At 39.7% G+C, this 19,783-nt stretch overlaps 1 protein-coding gene across 1 annotated transcript in view; it reads right to left on the bottom strand.

Annotated features, from left to right (window-relative positions):
• TGFBR2 (transforming growth factor beta receptor 2) overlaps window positions 1-19,783 on the bottom strand; it is an 89,594-nt gene that overhangs the window by 22,264 nt on the left and 47,547 nt on the right. The window lies entirely within an intron of this gene.

The raw sequence follows: 19,783 nt of genomic DNA, 5'->3' as shown, positions 1-19,783 counted from the left end.
CAACATCCCTCTTTTCAATGTGCATGTGACTTGCAGTTTTCTAGAACAGGAAATCTTACTAACAACAGTGGGGATATTACTACAAAGAAGGGTCAATAAAAGAGGGGTAAAAAGAAGGAAATGCAGCCAGTTTTCTAATTTGGACCTGAGGGGTAATGGAAGAGAGTCCTTAGAATCAGCTAACTGACAGCATATAAAGTCTTACATGTCAAACTTTGGTTCATGTGCTAGCCTTGGCCGGCTCTGGTTAAACAGTTTTCCTTTTAGGAAGAAAAACATGGATGGAAACAGTCAGTGGCAGGAGATAGTGAAAGGCAGTTACGGTTCAATGAGAGCTTTGTGCAAGAATGCCAGAATTCTACTCCTTTTATATGTCATTCATTTTCCCTCAAAGGCAACAAGCAGTCTTCATGATCGGATGTTAGATTCACTCATTAAACACAGCACTGCTGGGTGCCTCCTACGGGTATGGCACTGCCCTCAAAAAGGTTATAACCCAGGAGAGGATTAGGGTGCATATACAGATGCATACTGACATAGGGCAATCCAGGGCAGGGGCTGAATGGGTATTGCAATCGACACATTGGTGGAATGTAGAAAAGCTTAGAGAAACAGGGAACCACATGGCAAGGACTATCTTTGAGTTGGTCAATGGAAGATGGGAAAAAGTCAATGCTGGCTAGAAGGAATGTTATGTTAAAAAATACGAATATATGATCTATTTGAGGAAGGGCAATTTTCCCAAACCAACAGCTCCACACAAGGGAACAGAAAGGAAAAGAAAAGGTTGGGTGGGTGACATGAAAGTGGACGTCATGCCAGAGGAGAAAGTAACTATAATTGTTCCCTTGGCAGTTTTCAGCTACTGTAGGTGTTGGATGAGAATACAGTGATAAGAATATAGTTCAGGTGCAAGGGAGAGAACTAGAACCTCTCGAAGAGAACCCATTACCTAAATTATGTTTGATACCATCGCCTAAAAAAGCACGGTAAGAAATGAAGCTTGTATTATGCCAGTTTGGGGTGTTCAGGTTTTTATTTTGAGGAGGTATTCAGGTTTAACTGTCCTAAGGTCAGTCCTAAGTGGAAATGCCAACTTCTACTGCCTATATGTTCTAACGGAAAATCTTAGCTTTTAAATTTATTTGATGACTGAAAAACTGGAAAAGTAACCCCAAAACATCTGAATTTCAGCAACCAAGAGGAAAAATAGTCACTATTTTTGGGAAAGATATATCAGTGCATTAAAAAGAAAAGGAAATGGGAAACAATAGGGTAATTGACTCTTGGAAACCCAAATTTTTTCTCACGCTGGGAAGCATGAATGCAACAGAACAGGGAGTGAGAGTAGGGGGGAATTGACAATGGGACAAAGCAATGACAGAGGGCACTGGAGTCACAAAAGAAAAAAAGTAAAGAAAAGTGGACAAGTATAGACTGTCCCCATGTTCAGCAAAGTACAAGCCTGGAGAACAAGGTTAAGGGGGTGGATGAAAGAGGTGTCAGAGCAGAAAATAACGTTCCCTCCCAGTAACTCTGCCTCTATTATTTGAAATATCTCATGAATGTGTCTGCTTGAAGCACCCACTCATCTCTAACACAGAAGATGCCTTATAATCATAAATCTGTTTGATTCCCATGTTGCTTTTTTTCCTCAAGATAAAGTGAGCTCTACAGGGTAAATCTACTCATTGATCATGACGCTATACCCAGCAGCTGGCTCAGGTTAGGGTACCTACAGTACTCAGCAAATATTGGTTATAGAAGCCCAATGAATGATGATTCACACGAGACAGTGACCCTCACACATTTTTATGTTCTACAGCAAGGCTGGCAAACCATGGCCCCAAGGCCTATTTGGTACAGCCCCATAGGCTACAAATGTTTGTGTTTTAAAGAGATGTTTAGAAAAAGAAAGAAACTAAGAAGTTCATGCAGCAGAGATGGTATCTGGCCTGGAAAGCCTAAAATATTTACTAACTGGCCCCTCTTGTATAGATGTTATTTGTTTCACAATCTCTAAGGCATTGGCAAAATTTGGGGAGAGTTCACTTTGGTCCAATGTGAATATTCTCTTTCACATATGGGGCAACAACACAACTAGAAAATAAGAGATACTAATTGCATAATAACTTGACTATGTCTTCAATTGGTTAAAGAGTGCAAAATGTTCAAATGAACTGTTCACTTATCACTGATAATTTTATTTTATAATTCCTGGCCATAGATGAAATTTTATAATTCCTTGCTAACTTCTATTCTTTTTCAGGCTAAGGAAAACATAAAAACAGAAATCCCCTGAAATTTATGTGTGAAGAAGATTCTAGAAATCCCCCGTTCAGTATCAGAAACCAAAGTTTTACTTTCCCCTCAAACTTCCTGTGATTTCTTTTTGAAAACCTACATGTAAAAATTTGGTGGGGCGGGAATTACTGAATAACATCTGTCAATCTTGAAACTTCAAAGAGGTGGTGAAAAACCCTAACAATAGCAAACCAGGTTAAAAGGGAGCTTTGGGATGTGGTTTTATCTAAACAGGAGCCACCCACACCCTCTTCTAGTATTAACCCTTGGGCTGCTACTAGAAAACCAACAGCTTTATGTATAAGCACAAGCTGGCACCTCCTTTACTCAGAGACTAGCAGGAGGTATTTCTTTGGGCCAAACCACAATTACACGAAAACTCAGAAATCAAATACTTAGTATGAGCCTGGTTATGTGCTAAGGGTTTTATATAATATTTGTATCAATCGACAGAAAAACCCTATGAGGTAGGTATCACTATTATGGTAAGCCCCATTTCACAGATAGGAAAGCTAAGGGTTGTATTGTATGGATTAAATGATTTCCCAAGATCATACATTTAGACAACAGCAAAGCTAATATTTGAAATGAACTGTCTGATTGGAGACAAGACAATTAACCCTGCTCTTAATCCCATGTCATGTTGTCTCTACACTTCACATTGGCGAGAGTCGATTGAGATTGACTATAAAACTTCTTGACTTGATAAACTGGTTGCCTTCATTGGGGGATAGGCTAAGTGGTTTTACAGCCATCAATTAAGTAATACTGGTAATTCTTAGATAATGCCTTCCAAAGGGCATATCCTAGGTGTGCACACCATTTTCTTTGGTTCCTAACTAAGAACCACAGTTGAATAGTATCTCTGCAAATATATATTTTTTTCCCTGCTGAGGAAGAAAAAGTCTTACATGAGGAAGAAAGACTTAAAATCTCGTTTGTCAGAGTTTAACCTAGGGCCTATAGCATAGGATGCTCAATATATAATTCCTGAACCACTGAAATTTTTATATAAACTGTATCTTAGATGTCCAGTAACTAGTGCTTAAGAATTTGACATTTACATCATGTTCCCTTGTTACGTAACATCGAGTCAGACATCGGTATTCTCCACTTTTTAAAAGTTCCTATTAAGCCACTCGCTTTTATAAAAGACCTATATTAGTACCTATTTTTGCTAACTGCAAGAAATTCAAAGAGGACTTTCAGTTCCATGAAAGAAGGCAAAAAGAGAAAACAGCAGTCAGTGTTTGTGTTGCAGTGAGCTGCTACAGAGGTGACACACATCCCAGTAGCAAGAGTGGCCCCACCAACCTCCTTCCCTGAGAACCAACCATACTCAGCATCTCAGCATCCAGCTGCCATAGCTTTGAACTCTGTGAATATCTGTGCTTTATCTCAATTTATTTTGTGCATCTGTTAGCAAGATGTGTCCCAAAGTATCAGAAAAGCCTAAAAGTGGTAATTTCAGGGGGTGTCTGGGAATGCTCAAAAATGTTTCCAAATAAATTAATGGTAATTGCTTTTTTGCTTCATACCATTTAGGCTGGCCAAAGGTTTCTTCTTATTTAAACTTTATTTGTGTGAGAGAGAGAGCACAAGTGGCGTGAGGGGAAGAGGGAGAAGCAGACTCCCCATTGAGCAGGGAGCCCAAAGTGGGGCTTGCTGCAGGGCTCCATTCCAGGGCTCTGAGATGATCACCTGAGCCGAAGGCAGATGCTTAACTGACTGAGCCACCCAGGTGCCTCTTGTGAAAAAGCTCCGTAGGAACGCTCTACTTTTGGATAGTAAGAGACACCTGTAAAATGCTGGGAGGGGAGGATTAAAGATAAGAATAGAATTTCTCTAAAGATTCATAAAAAGTAAAGCTCTATAGTGTAATAACAAAAGTTAACCTGAGTTCCATGGGTAGAATTCAGTAGATCTTTGAATGTGAATGGGCAAAACTTAAATCTTTTTATTTTCCTCCAATCATTAGGTAAAATTTAACATTTCCTATTAGCAGCTGTCACCAATGGAAATCACAGATATTTCCATACCATGTTACATTTGCTGCAGGTGTCTTGGTGTATCACTTATAGTCATCATTTAGATATTTTAATATCTTAGATCTGATGCTGGATCTTGTCATTTAAAGCATGACTATAGAAGCACATATTCCTATATCTCAAGTTTATTTTTTAAAAATATCTGTTAATTATATTTCAGTATCAGTAATTTTCTTTGAAATCCTGTGTATTGTATTTCATGCATTTAAAAACATCCCTTTGAGAAGGGGTCCACAGGGTTCACCAGACTTCCAAGAAGTCCATGGCACATGCACAGAGTAAGTGAAGAACCCTTGGCAGAGGGAAGGCACTGTAGCTCCAGTCTCTGCCAGGATTTCCTAGAGCAGAGATTTTGAGATTTGGCTGTTTCTCTGGGAAGTTACTAAGGGAGCAAGCTGGTGCCAATGACAGATCCTCCTGGCATAACGTGTTCTGTCCCCCAAGGGCAACTCTGAATTCTGTTAGACCTTCTGTGTCTTCTATCCTGCATGAAGAGAGGTCTGCAATGGAAAATGCTGGGAAGCCCTTCTTTGAAATCCTCAAAACAATAAAGATAACATAAAATGTGCTTTATTGAACTAGGCACTGAGCAATTCACTTTATAAGCATCATCTCACTTTATTTCTCCAACCACTAAGTCAGGTTCTGTGAATAGCCCTGTTTTATAGAGAAGGATACTGAGCCTCAGTGGATTCTACAACATTCTCCTTTACTTAGTTTACTTAGGAAACAAAATAAAAGCTGTCCCTTGTATCAATTTTCCTGCCAATTTTCTCTGGCACAGCCAAAGTAGAATTATAGTGGTTAAAGAGATAGGTTTTTGCTCACCAACATAATGCTCACAGCTTGGCACACAACTAAGGAGACAAGTCAAATTTGTTGAGTGGATGTATAGAATAGATTTGATGAATCAATCTGATTAGGAATAATTCTGCAGAATTGACCCCCTCTCCTCCAAAGGCCAAATTCCAAGGATAAGCCAAGCTCTCCTGTTTAAGTGCCTGCTTCATATCACACTCAGTCTCTCTGTAGTTTGCATATAGCATGTGGGGACTGTAAGCATGAGTACTTGGGACGTGGTGTGAAGGAAGGAGCGTTAGATTGGAAATCAGGAATCTGAGATCCTATTCCTGTATCTATCATAATCACCATGAAATCTGAGGCAAGTCATTTAACTTCAGTAGGACTCCAGTTCCTATCAAAGCTTCTGGTTCTTGGTTCCCACTTGAGAAAAAAAAAAAAAAAAAGCCTCATCAACAGAATGCTTCCAATAGAAGAAACCAGAGTTTCTTGGCAAGATGGCCAATTCTAGGTCTGGGGCTGGAAATAATGAGTTTGGAAGATTTTGTTACACCGAATAACAGGAAGTGATCAAAGACTACTAAGGTCATGACAAAAGAATCCAGGAGCCACCTTGAAGAGACTCTTGCTGGCCTTGCAAGATACGACACGTAGAAATTTAATGAAGATTTTTAAAAAAGCAACACACTAGGATACATTAAGTATGCTTAAGCTTATGATATCAGAATGATTAAAAAACAGATTTATCAACTTCTGAAGATAACAGGATGTCAGCTCATTATATTGAAAACTAGAAAATGAAAAGAAACATCAAGCATGCATCCTGCCTTTTTCATCTGAACCATAGTACCGGGTAACCAAAGAGTTGAAGAAAGCAACTCCTTATTAAATTATTCCAGCTAATAAATGAAAATGAATTGATAGAAATAGATTATCCTTTTTTAACCCTTAATTTATTAAATGGATCTAGGCAGCAAGCATCCATGCCAACTAATATTACAAAACAAGAGCTAGGCAGACATCATAACCTGACTTATAGACTTGGCAAAAAGATCTAAATGGAGTCTGATAAAGCCTCCAGATCCAACTGCCAATTTACAAACAATACAGGAGGCAGAGAAACCCAGCAAACTGCACCATGAATGCATTAGCAACATCCAGACTATAAAGTAGTACAGGTTAAAGGGGTTCTTCAACAGATATGCTATAAAGGAAAAAAGAAGGAATTGGGGAAGACAGTGATTAACAGAAACTGTAGGTTTATCAAATTACCAAAATAATAATAATAATAATAATAATAATAATAATAATAATAATAGGACTAAGCTAGTGTCTACAGAGGCAAACTTGGATGATAAAGCAATTTAAGAAAATACTGAAAGTGATCATTATAAAAGAAGAATAGTAGTAACTTTGGAGGGAAGGAGGGTTTTGTGTTGAGTTGAGGAACATGCAAGAACCGGGATGTCTGGCAAAGTTGTATTTTTGAGGCCTGGGCAGAGGTTATAAGAATGTTAGCATTATTCACTAAGCAGGACATTTATTTATGTGATTTTCTCTATTTGTATTTTATTTTGGAATGAAAATATTTTTTTTTTTCGAAAGAGAGAAATCTGAGGAATAATTATGGAAGCCATGCCTTGCTCCTGTGCTAAGTATGTTATTTTGGATGCTCTTGAAAGAAAGGGGAGACAAAACTAATTTTATTTTGGTGCACCCACTATATACCAGGAATTTCAAATATGTAATCTCATTTGATATTCATAATACCCCTTCAAGTATTCACCCCATCTTAGGGATTAAGAAATTAAGTTCTTAACATATATGGACCACTATTGGTCCTTTCGAGGTACGACTGATGCTGCAAGAAACACTCTTGCAATGTGGAAGGAAAGAAGGAAGAGAGGCAGGGAGGGAAGGAGAGAGGAAGGAAGAGAAATTGAGACTTAAGATGAATCACTCCTAGGCAAACAGGGTAGCCTGTTTCCCCCGTGTGAGTGACTCCAAAGCCTTTGTTCTTTCAATGCCATCAAACTGTCTCCCTAGCAAGGAACTCAGAGTTCTATTTAATAATTATGAAAATCTCCAACCCAATGTGCCCCACATACAGAAGCCAGACCTAGTTGCAAATAAGGAACCATTTGCAAATGCCACAGCCTTGATAAATATTTTTTTAAAGACAAACGTCAAAGATAAATGTTAGTATGCCATAAAAAAATACAAACTGGCAAAAAAATCTCAAGGGGAAATTTCATGGTATACATGCCTTTTGAGAGATTTTAAAGTAAACAAGTTGCCGAGTAATGCATATATACACAAATTGCCTAACATACACACACACACACATACACACACACACACACACACACACACACGCACGCACACATGCAAATGACCATGAAGACAGGCTCTTCCCAGCCTCTTCTAAGTCCTTTCTTAATGCCCAAATCCAACACTGGTTGCTAAAAGGAACTTAAAATTGAACCTCTCTAATTCACAGTTTCAAAAAAAAAAAAAAATTCAGACAGTAAAAAAGATAGTAAGTGAAGGCCAACATAGTAAAAAAGCCACAGGCATATTGATAAAAGCCAAATCACCATAGGTGAATTTGAGAGATGGACTCCTACTTTTAGTATTTGAAATTGTTTTGGCAATTCCTCTACTTCATGAAGGAGTTTTGGGCACAAATGTACCAAGATACTGATTTATCCAAGCAATAGAAAGGGGTAGGGATGATTGTTTTCTGCAAGCTTTGGTGTGTGGGTATACTAATGAACACCACATGACAGCCCAGAGATTCTTGAAGATGGCAGTGACAATCTAATCACTAAGCTTTTACCCACCAATACCATCTAAAGCAACAGGATATATATGCAACTGGCTGAGATCCAAAGAAGGAAACTGTGCTAAAGAGAGATAGGCTGGGGGGCAGGGAGGGAGAACTTCCTGTCTCAAGTCATGCTGTTCATTATAATGTTAAAAAGCACACTACTCATTTATTGAGCACCTACTTCATGCCAAACACTGTTTTGCATGGGTTATTTTGAGCTTTTGTAGCCACACTGCTAGATACGTATTCTTTATTCCCATGTCCTAGAAATGGTAACTGGGAAAATGTACACCAAGTGAGCTGAGAGCAAAGTGGGGGAACCTTGCATGGTAGGTAGTGGCACACACAAAGGAGTGGAATTTCACTGAAGAGGGATGTTTCTGGTAGCTATGGGGTCCTTCAGCCAGCATGGGATTGGTTCAACACAGAAAAGAGGACAAAGAAGAGAACAAGAGCACTAGAAAGAGGACTAGAGAGCCACAGAAGAGTAGAATGAAAGAGATAGTAAAGATAAAAGTTGAAATTGGTGCAATAGGAAAAAAAGACACAACACCCCAAATTGTTTGTGCATACTGACTGATGCAATATATAAGTTCTGTGAAATTGTTAAGGCAATAAAGCAAAGTCATAGAGGAGGCATAATTACAGGTATAGCAAAGATTCAAAGAACCATGAAAACTTTTTGCTAATAACTGTAAAAATTTAGATAATGGCTAAAGTTCTAAATATATACTCTATGTGTAACGTACCAAAACTGACCCAAGAAAAGCTATGAAACTTGAATAATCTCATAAATAGTAAAGAAATTGAATGAGTAAAAATTTTCCTAATTTCATAATTTTTTTTCTCTCTCTCTCTCTTTTTAAGCCTTTTACTGTCAAATTAGTGTCTTTGGTATTAATATGTCTGAATATACATCTCAGAATTTTAATTTTGCAGGACTGTCAACCTTCCACCCTAAATTTTCCCACAAAAAAACCCCCCAAAAAACGAGTGGGATCCTTTAAGAAACATTCAGTCTGAATCTAATCAATCTGAAGGTAATGAAATCATTATCCCAAAGAGATAGATGCACCCCTATGTTCATTCCAGCATTATTTACTATAGCCAAGACATGGAAACAACCTAAGTGTCCATGGATGGATGAAAGGATAAGAAAATACAATGCATACATAAAAATATATAAATACAGACACAATAGGATACTATTAAGCCATAAAAAGAAGGAAGTCCTACCACTTATGACAACATGGATAGACGTAGGAGTGCGGTATTGCTAGGTGAAATAAGTGAGACAGAGAAAGACTAATACTTTATCATCTAAGTTATATTTGGGATCTAAAAGGACGAAAAACAAAACTAAACTCATAGATGCAGAGAACAGATTGGTGGTTGCTAGAGGTGGGGGTAGGTAGGAGAAGGGCATGAAGGTGGTCAAAAGTACAAACTTCCAGTAATAAAACATGTCTGGAGGATGTAATGTACAGCCTGGTGACCCAAGTTAAAAATACTGTATTGCATATTTGAAAGTTGCTAAGAGAGTAAATCTTGAAGTTCTCATCACAAGAAAAAAATGTTTGTAACCATGTAGATGAATGTTAACTAGACTTATTGTGGTGATCGCTATACATACAATGAATCATTATGCTATACACCTGAAACTAAAATAATATTATATGTCAATTATATCTCAATAAACAAAAAGAATCTCATTAAACAGGGGTCATCAGACAAATCAAGAATGGAATAAATGAGCTAGTTTGTTTAAAGTCAACATCACGAAAAACAAGAAACACACACATGAGGCAAAACAACCAAATGCAAAAGGTAGTCCTTGACTGGATCCTGAATTTAAACAACAACAGCAACCCCACAGCTTTGGGGAAATATGAATATTGACAATAATATACACAGACATGTGCACACACATGCAGGCACATAGAAATGAGGATGTAGTAAAATGTAGTAAAATGGGGTAAATACTGAGAAAGGGAAGGAATGTACAGGGTAAACTGCATGATGATCCTTTCAACTTTTCTACAAGGTTAAAATTTTTTTAAAGATCTTATTTATTTATTTGAGATAGAGCACTTAAGCACAAGCAGGGGAAGGGACCGAAGGAGAGGGAGAAGCAGACTCCCCGCTGAGCAGGGAGCCCAGTATGGGGCTCGATCCTGGGATCCTAACATCATGATTTGAGCTGAAGGCAGACACTTAATGAACTGAGCCACCAAGGCACTCCTATTTTTTTTAAATAAAGAGTGGGGGAGAAGGTAACCCAAGACATTTGAGCAACAGTGTTCCCCCCCAAAGCCCCAAACGCATACCAGTCCCAGATGAAGTTGAGTGCTACCAAACTTGCAAGAAACAGGTCATTTCAATTTCAGAGAATAGAAAGAAGTGTACCATGGCTCAATTCCTCTTATGTAAATAAATACAATCAGAGCAGACAAGAAGAGTATGAGAAAAGAACATTATAGAATAATCTCACTCTGTCAGCGATTAAAAAAATTAATTCTAACTAAATGGCAAATCAAATCCATTAGAGGATATAAAACAAAGATAAGACAGCAGGACCAGGTTACCAGGGAGGCATGTCTTAGCACTAAAAACAAACAAAACAACCCACTATTGTTTACCATATTAATAAATTAAAGGAGAAAAAACTATATGATCAGTTCAGTGGACACAGAGAAAGTAGATGAGGACTCTAAACACCTTGATAGGGAATATACACCAATGACCTTCAACAAATCTTAATGCAGAAATGTTTGACGCATTTCTTTTTTTTTTTTTTCCCCTAAAGATGTATTTATTTGGGAGAGAGAGAGAGAGAATGAACAGGGGAAGTGGTAGGGGCAAAGAGAGAATCTCAAGCACACTCCACACCAAGTGTGAAGCCTGACACGGGGCTCGATCTTATGACCCGAGCTGAAATCAAGAGTTCAACGCTTAACTGACAGAGCCACCCAGGTGCCCCTAGGTGCATTTCTTTTAAAAAGAGGAACAGGATGCCAACCATAGCTATCTCTGCTGAACATGAATTGGAGATCTTAACAGCATAGTGAAATGAAATGGAGGAATCTGTGTTACAATATAAATAATTTTTATAAATCTACAGCTTTGTCTAGCTTAGTACCTGGTCTCAGTGACCATCGGTCTCCAGGTGTCCCTGTGCTAGCTCACCCGCTATATAACCAGATTCACTGACACGTGGCTTCTTTTCTAATGAAATAATCTATTTGTAAACTATGATATAGGTTATCAGGAAGGACAAGAAGTTCACGTTATTAAATGCACTCTTATTTTCAGCCAAGGAACTATTATTTGCAAATAAACTAGCACTGAGAACATTTTGTTGAAATAGCTCATTTGAGGATTTTTATCCCAAGTCACTCAATATAACCCAGAATCATCTTTCTTTGCCATGCTGTTTGGCTGCCTGGGATTTAAGGTCCCTTTACTTTCCTTAAACTATTTAGCAGTATATTCTGTGGCAGTCACTACATTTAAAACCCTGAAGTGGGATCCCTGGGTGGCTTAGCGGTTTAGTGCCTGCGTTCAGCCCAGGGCATGATCCTGGAGTCCAGGTATCGAGTCCCACATCAGGCTCCCTGCATGGAGCCTGCTTCTCCCTCTGCCTGTGTCTCTGCCTCTCTCTCTCTCTCTCTCTCTCTCTCTCTGTCTCTCATGAATAAATAAAATCTTAAAAAAACAAACAAACAAACCTGAAGCTCCTGCCACTCTTGGAGACAGAGTTCTCTTGATTCTTCCAGGAATAAGTGACAAAGTATCCTTCATGCTACTTCACCCCCCAACTGCAGTATTTCTAGACACCACATTGACCTAAGATCCAGTTTCATGACTTTTTCAATGCACACTGAAAAGCTGAATTTTTGGCAATTTGCAGGGAGGAAAAAAAAACAGCTCTAGATTCAAACTAGTAACATTTCATCAGGCAACAGGAAGCCCCAAAACCAAAGTAGATCCTGAGATTGAAAAAATTACAGAAATCATTCTGTATATTTAGAAGCAGTATAACTTGGTTTTCATAAACTTTGGAATCTGATTTTAGATTCAACTTTGTTTCTTTCTCCTTCCTCATTTGCATAATGAAGACAACCCAGGACCAACCCCACTGGGTTCTTAGAAGACTTACAAGAGATGTGTGTCAGGCTCTTAAGTATTTCTCAAGCTCTTTAAGGTAGGAAATATTCAATAAATATGTTTGTACTATTCTGTGATAAATCCAAACAAAAAATAGTTCTAAATAATAACATATTTCACAGATTTTCAACCAGAAAAAAAAATCCTGATTTGGTAAAGAAGCATTAAAATATCACTAGGTATGTGATTTGATTGCAGTTTTGCTTGGCTTCTTTTTGTATCATGTCTGATGATAATGCTGCTTTTAGAGAACCCATTTTCCCTGTGACTACATGAGCTGCAACATTCTCTTTCTTGAAAAAGTGAAGCAATATCACCTAGTCGGAAATAAGTTTAAGATAGTGTATACTGTAGAGTTTGAAGTGAAATAGCAACAGTAAGGTAGAAGGCTTATTTAGGGAAGTCAGGAGGTAGTCTGGCTATATTAGAAAAATGACAGCATGCACTTTTTGGTTTGGTTGTTGTCCTCCCAGGGACATAACTCAGTTGAACCATATGCCTAACGAAGTTGGACCCCGTTACAATGAAGAAAGTGGCAGAAGGGAACAAAAGATACTGATAACTCCTATACATTTACTGAATATGTTTCATGTATGTTCACTCAAGATGCAAAGAAAGTATTATGAAGCCACAGCCTTCTTCAGGCACACACATGTGGGGATCCCCGGACAGCAAGATAAAGGATTTTATAAGAAACAAAACAAATTGTCTCTCTTGATTCTGTTACATCCCATATCCTTATCATCTTTCCTTTGTTCTTGCTCAAATCACCGTATTTTACACACACACACAAACACACACACTTCCTAACTTAGGGGTTCTAATATCTTACCAACATTTTCTGCATTTAAAAAAAAAAATTGGTGGTGATTAGGCTCCATACCTCAGTGGGTTAGAGCACTGTCTTGTAAAAACTTTGGTAGCATGATACAGAAGGAATCTCTTGGCACCCTGCTGCTCAAAGTGTGTTCCCCAGTTGTACACCTGTAACTAATACAACATTGTGGGTCAACTATACTCAGATGAAACATTTTAAAACACACACACACAAAAGCAAAGTGTGTTCCCCAGACTAACAGCATCAGTAGGCATCACTTGGGCACTTATTTGAAATGCACTATCTGAGCCCTGTCCTAAATTCCTGAATCAGAATCTGCATTTTACAAAGATCCCTAGTTGCTTAATTTACACAGTAGAGTTTGAGAAGCTGGGCTTTGGCAAACATGAAACAAGCTCCTTGGTACTCTGCCATACAGTTGTTTACCTTTCACTTAGAAAATCTGTAGCGTTGGATGCCTGGGTGGCTCAGTCAGTCAAGTGTCTGCCTTCAGCTCAGGTTGTGATCCTGGGGTCCTGGGATCCAGTTCCACATCGGGCCCCCTGCTGTGTGGGGAGCCTGCTTCTCCCTCTGCCTCTGCCTCTCTGTCTCTCATGAATAAATAAATACAATCTTTTAAAAATAAAAAAAAATAATAGTGGACCTGTTTGCGAAGCCCTAGTAGAATTGTATTCAGTGCTAGCCAGTGAGAAGATGGTCTGTGAGAATTTCCTAGAGAGATCAGTGCTGCAGGAGTGCAGAATGAGATAGGATTCCTCCTCCATCATTTCAACAAAAAGCAAACAACTACATACAGGCAAACAACAAGAAATCATTTTAATTAAACAACAGAATGACAGTGAGCTCACTGAGCATATACAATTGAATTTAGCTTCTAGAATATTGACAGGACTGCTTGACAGTCTGGGCAGATTTTGAGGATAATTTTTCCCAGGATAATAGAATATGTCTTCCCTCCTACCCTTGTGATTGTCTTATTCCAATTACACATATTTCAAAATTAAGCCATTCCCTAGCTTTGAATCATATTCCATTGTCTTCCTTACATTATTTCCTTCCCATCTCTATCAACAAAAGTACCTTACAGGTAATCTGGCATGACAACCTTTTCTGGAATATTCCTGAGATGCAGAGATCAAACCTTTGTTGGGAATGTTATGACAGAAGGACCACACTTCTCTGTAAATCATCCCATAATCTAATCTCAATAGATCTAGCTATGGAACTATTAGGATAAAGCCTAAACACTGGGATATTTAAGAATTTACTCTTTATATTAAGTCAAACGTAGCCCTCCTGCTCATCTACGTACTGGTTTTCATGCTGTTCTCTAAAGCAAAAGACAACAAAATGTATTCTTCTTTTATGGGATGGATGACGGCTTTTAAACGCTTGGTGAGCATTTCACCTGTTTCCCCAAACTGTTTATTTTTCAGGTTTCACATCTCTGTTTCCTTCAATCACTCTTCAAAAGATTTATGGGTCAGACTCTCAAGTCTGCCTGAGGCACCCACTAAATGCCAGGTCCCTTTTCGAAGTGTAAAATGATCAATTCCCTGAAATCATTCTTGCTACTCCAGATTCTCCATGTTTCGCTAGACCCAGCCACAATACTTGGAATGTAATCTGTGTAACAAAGATTACATTGGGACTCTTGGCGCCCCTTCCAATGAGCATGGTTGAAGACTATTGTTGGTTGGTTAGTTGGTTCTATTGTTTTGTTTCGATACACTCGGTCAGATCACCCTGAATTCAAAATGACCTTAACTCACGTGTAAACCCCTGGGTCTTTATCACATCAACAGATGCTAAGCCAGCTTTTGATGAGCTCTCTTCTGCCATCAATCACTTAAGCCGATACGCCTGACTTTACATGAATCTGTTAAGTTTCATATGACTGGGCATTCCAGGCAATTGAAGCCCTAATTCTGTTTCTGCTGTAGTGGGCATTCTTTCCATTGCGCTTACCATCTTTCATGGTCCTCCTTGGGGTATAGATTCTAGATACTTTTGTTGCTGTGACTTTAGGAGGGCAACCAACATTAACAGAGAACCTAAATCATGCCAGGCTTTGCCCAAGAAACGATCACATGTCTTATGAATGCCTATTTCCCCACTGACAGAGATGCAGCCTGACATATGTTCTTTGGAGCTGCATTTTTCTTCATGTTAATCTTCTGACCACTTAGCCTGGGCTTTGTTAGGCTCCCCCACCTGCCCTAATTCTTCTATTCTTTTTTGGGATTGCCTGTCTGGAGGACATCTCGTAACCTGTCTAGGGTCCCTTCATACAGTCAGAAAACCTGAAAGCAGAGAGACAGTAAGTTATTTCAGTATCTTCTCCAACAGGGAGACCAGACGACTTTAGAAGAGCACATTAGTTTTTCACACTAGCAACCCCTCTTTGGCCACTTGAAACACATCCTCGCTTCTCTTCTGGCCTTCCACGGAAAACACCACTTGTTGCACTTCCTTCTACCTGATGATCTTCACCTCCTACAACTATGCATACCACCTCCCCTCGCTGCCTTGTCTTCGCCGAGGCAGTGGCACCCAAAATTTGCCATCCAACCTTCCAGTTACACTTTGAAGTTTAAAATACATCTGCTCTTAATGTATAATTTCATTGGTTCTAAAACCTCAGGTGCCTCCACCTTCTATTATTCCTCAGGGAGGTGGTAATATAGGTATTTTGTTTGGTTGTTTTTCTCCTCCTCTAACCTAGAAGGCTGAATTTCAGCTACTTTGTGTGGTGCTTATCATTCTCTAATTGTTACCATCCCTTTCTAGGTTATATGAGGAACCTGAAAAAAATATAAAAATATTTGGCAGAACAAACTGTCTTGAGTTAAGTGGTTCCCAAAACTGGCTGCATATTAGAATATCTTGGGGAGTTATTATTTTTTTTTAATCCTGACACCAGGCCTCAGACCAATTAAGTCTGAATTTGCAGGGCTAAGACCCAGTTAATGAGTAGTTTTTAAAGATTCTCAGGTGTTTCCAAAGTGCAGCCAAAGCAGAGAACAATGACTTCAGCTGAATGGGAGAAATAGGCATCCTGAATAGGATGGGACCTGGAGAAAGAAGGAATGGAAGGAATTTTTTTTTTTTTTTTTTTTTTTAGGAATTTTTTTTTAAATAAATTTTGAGCATGGCAGTTCCTAAGCACTGTTTTTTTTTTTTTTAAGATTTTATTTATTTATTCATGACAGACAGAGACAGAGAGAGAGAGAGGCAGAGACACAGGCAGAGGGAGAGAAGCAGGCTCCATGCAGGGAACCTGACACGGGACTTGATCCTGGGTCTCCAGGATCATGCCCTGGGCCGAAGGCGGCACTAAACAGCTGGGCCACTGGGGCTGCCCGGAATGGAAGGAATTTTAATGCCTACTTTTAGGACCGATTGTTCATGACACTGGAACCAGCTATATCCTAATGAGCAATGTAAGGTATATATTTTTTTAAAGTAAAATATGAATTTGGTCCTTGAAATGATGAAATGTTACAACAGAGAGAGCCTACTCCTCTGTAAATAATCCCATAATCTATTCCCAAAAGATCTAGCTATGCATCTAGCTATGCATTAGACCTATGAGGATAAGCTCTAAACGCTAGGATATTCAAAAATTCATTCTTTACCTTAAGTCAAAGTGGCCTTTCTGTACATCCACTTACTGGTTTTCATGCTGTTCACTAAAGCAAAAGATAAGACAAAATGGTTCCTTCTTAATGACTGTACAATGATTGCTGGTAAATTTGATATTTTGCATATTTAGCACCATGCAGGAGTGATTTCAGGATCAGAAAAGGTTTTACAAAAGCATGTCAGCCAGATGTCCAACTGGTGGTAAGTACAGCCACTGGAGTTTAGGTGAGTGGAAATGAAAGTCAATTTCATGGTGGTTAGCTAGCTTGCTAGTGTTTTTCCACTGGTGGGACAGCAGCAAAAGGGTCTCCGTGGGGACGCCTGGGTGGCTCAGCGGTTTAGCACCTGCCTTCAGCTCGGGTCGTGATCCTGGAGTCCCGGGATCGAGTTCCACATCGGGCTCCCTGCGTGGAGCCTGCTTCTCCCTCTGCCTGTGTCTCTGCCTCTCTCTCTCTGGGTCTCTCATGAATAAATAAATAAAATCATTAAAAAAAGGGTTTCCGTGGACCCTTTTTGCTGTCACCCATCCGTGTGTCGTTTGTAGAACACAAGGGGGTGGTCCCGGGGTGATGAGAGACTGCAGATGTACCACCACCAACTGTTTAACTGGTCACCCACACCCAGTGGCTGGGATTTGAGACAGATTGTGTCCTTACTGGATTCCATTCTGCCATGATTCATATCAAAATGAGGTTCCAGGGCAGAAATAGTCACAACTGGCAACCACATGTAGCCTCAGAGCATCTTTGTTTACTCTGCTGCTGGGGGTGGGGGTTTGGGGGTTGGGGGGAATCTACAGAAACGAGTTGCTTTGCCTAGAGAAGCTACAAATATGTTCTAAGCTTCACTTGACTGAGTCACAATGCCCTCTGGCATGTACGATCTTTATTATTTTCTTGGCGAGACATGGGCCATATCCACAGATTCAGAGGATGCTTTCTAACCTAGCTCATTCACAACCAAAGGCTCCTTCAGCACTGAGTCATCACCTCAAATAACTGATTTCTCTTCCCAGGAATGAAACCAGTGTCTTTCATCCATAATTTTCTTCCTCTTCTAACAACTCTTCACAACTATATTTCCACACTTACTTTTTTCTTCTGCATTTAGACCGGAAAGTAAATCTGGTTTGTTTCTCCTAAAACAAAAACGCACAGCTGGCAAGCCAGCTATTTTGAGTAGCGACTGCACAGTTCAAAGGCAGCACACCCAGAAGTCCCAGAGCTGCCAAAGCACCATTTAGTCTTCTCATTTCTTCCATGCAAGAACTAAGAGTTTCCTCCAAGAAGCCAGCTCCATGATGCTGGGTCAGAACAGACACAAAATGGAATTTAAGATGAAGGGGGTGGCACTCCCAGGTCTTCTCTGACTCACGAACCAATACGAGTCAATAAAGTGCATGAGGCATGTGATCAATACACAGAGTGGGTTTACTGGATGGCGTGAGGCCATGTTATTAAGGTCACAATAGGTCTAAGGGGAACCAGCTGGCTGAGATGTTCTGCTGGCAAGTTAAACATAGACAGGAAACCGCGTGTCTGATACTGTAAAAAAATCATTTGTCTTCCTGCCAGAGTTAGGCCTGCAAACCAAAGAGGCTGTTTTCATGTAAAAGAAATTCTACAATGAGAGAGGAAGGAATGAAACCCTGTTGCTACTGGGAGCCCCTGTCTCTCTTCTCTCAGCCTCTCAAGTTCAAGGGCATGCTAACTGCAAAAGTCTGCATGTAGCTGCCACATCAGCAGTGAACACACATTGGGTGGCAGGCGACATCGGATGGTCTGCTTCTCTGTTTAACCACATCGGTTGAACTTTGAGTCAGAAGTGGTTTCTAGAGTCCTCGTGTCTAAATTGACTGCATATAATTGATGTATTCACTGATAGTTCCATCCTGTTTAACAAAAAAAGCTCAGGTAGAGTAGGGAAGGAAGATAAGAAAAGTAAAAGTAGGGTGATGGAATGAAGACAATGGGAAGACAAATGCGGAACACAGGCAAGCAGGGGTGTTATCAGTGGACACATACTTGCTAGAAGCCCAACTTAGTTGGTATTGAACGGGGATATACCAAAAAAAAAAAAAAAAAAAAAACCCACAATCTACGTCAGGAGCTGAGGTCTGTTTTTGTAAATGAAGTGTTATTGGAACACAGCTGCATCCAATTGTTTATATGCTGTCTCTGGCAGCTTCCACAGCAGAGCGGCGTAGCTGGAACAGAGAGACTCGAGGGCCCACAAAGCTAGAAACTATTTACTAAGTGGTCCTTTAGCAAAGGAGTTTGCTGACCTCTACTCTATATGCTTCAAAGTGTCCTTAAGATCAGAAACAAACAGGACCCCATGAGGGAAACACTCTTTCTAAGGGGGGCAGCTGAGAGAAATTTCTCCTGGCTTCTTCCTGAACAGAACAATGCAATGCAACAGTTTCCCCAGCAGTATTCCTTACAGTAAACATATAGTCCTGATTTCCCTTCTCAAAGCTCCTTGCTCATCTGGCTACATCCAACGATGAGATATCTGAATCTAGGGGAGCAGTAGTCACCAAACAGCCCAAGTTTTATTGAAGACTTGTCTCTGCCAGGTACAACTCTACATCCCCTACATGAACGAAGTCATTTATCTTCACAAGAATCCTGTCCAAAGAAGCGTTATTTCTATCCCTATTTTTCAGAGGGGAAAGCAGAGGTGAATTAGTTCACTCAGGGAGAGTTTATAAGTGGCGTAGTGGGCATCTGCACTCATCATCTTACTGGGGGAAGGGGGGAACCATGAGCTTCTCAAAAGGTGAGCATCCTGCTGGCCATCCGTTACATTATAAACATCATTTCTCACAAATTCATGAACAGTGTAAGCCTGAGATGGTACGTCTTGCCAAGGATTTGTTGAATAGTGAGTCTGTACTGCAGTTCAGTGACTGGTCCTGTATCCACAGAAGAGGCAGCCTCTTATGTGAGGGGTGCAAACTGCCATGGCTGAACATCTGACAAAAAAGCATACACCCCTACACGCCCGACCTACTGTGGAAGAGTGAGGGAATTCCCTGAGGAAGAGACAAGATTCTCTGATTCTCTGTGGACAAAAGGTGAAGAACCAACTGTGAGATCTTGGGAAATTCATGCCACTCTCTGGAGACACACTTCTTTGTAATAAGTA

Source organism: Canis aureus, chromosome 22 (assembly GCF_053574225.1).
Source record: "Canis aureus isolate CA01 chromosome 22, VMU_Caureus_v.1.0, whole genome shotgun sequence".
Lineage (NCBI taxonomy): Eukaryota > Metazoa > Chordata > Mammalia > Carnivora > Canidae > Canis > Canis aureus.
The sequence above is the reverse complement of the archived record's forward strand: the minus strand, read 5'-3'. Positions and strand labels throughout refer to the sequence as shown.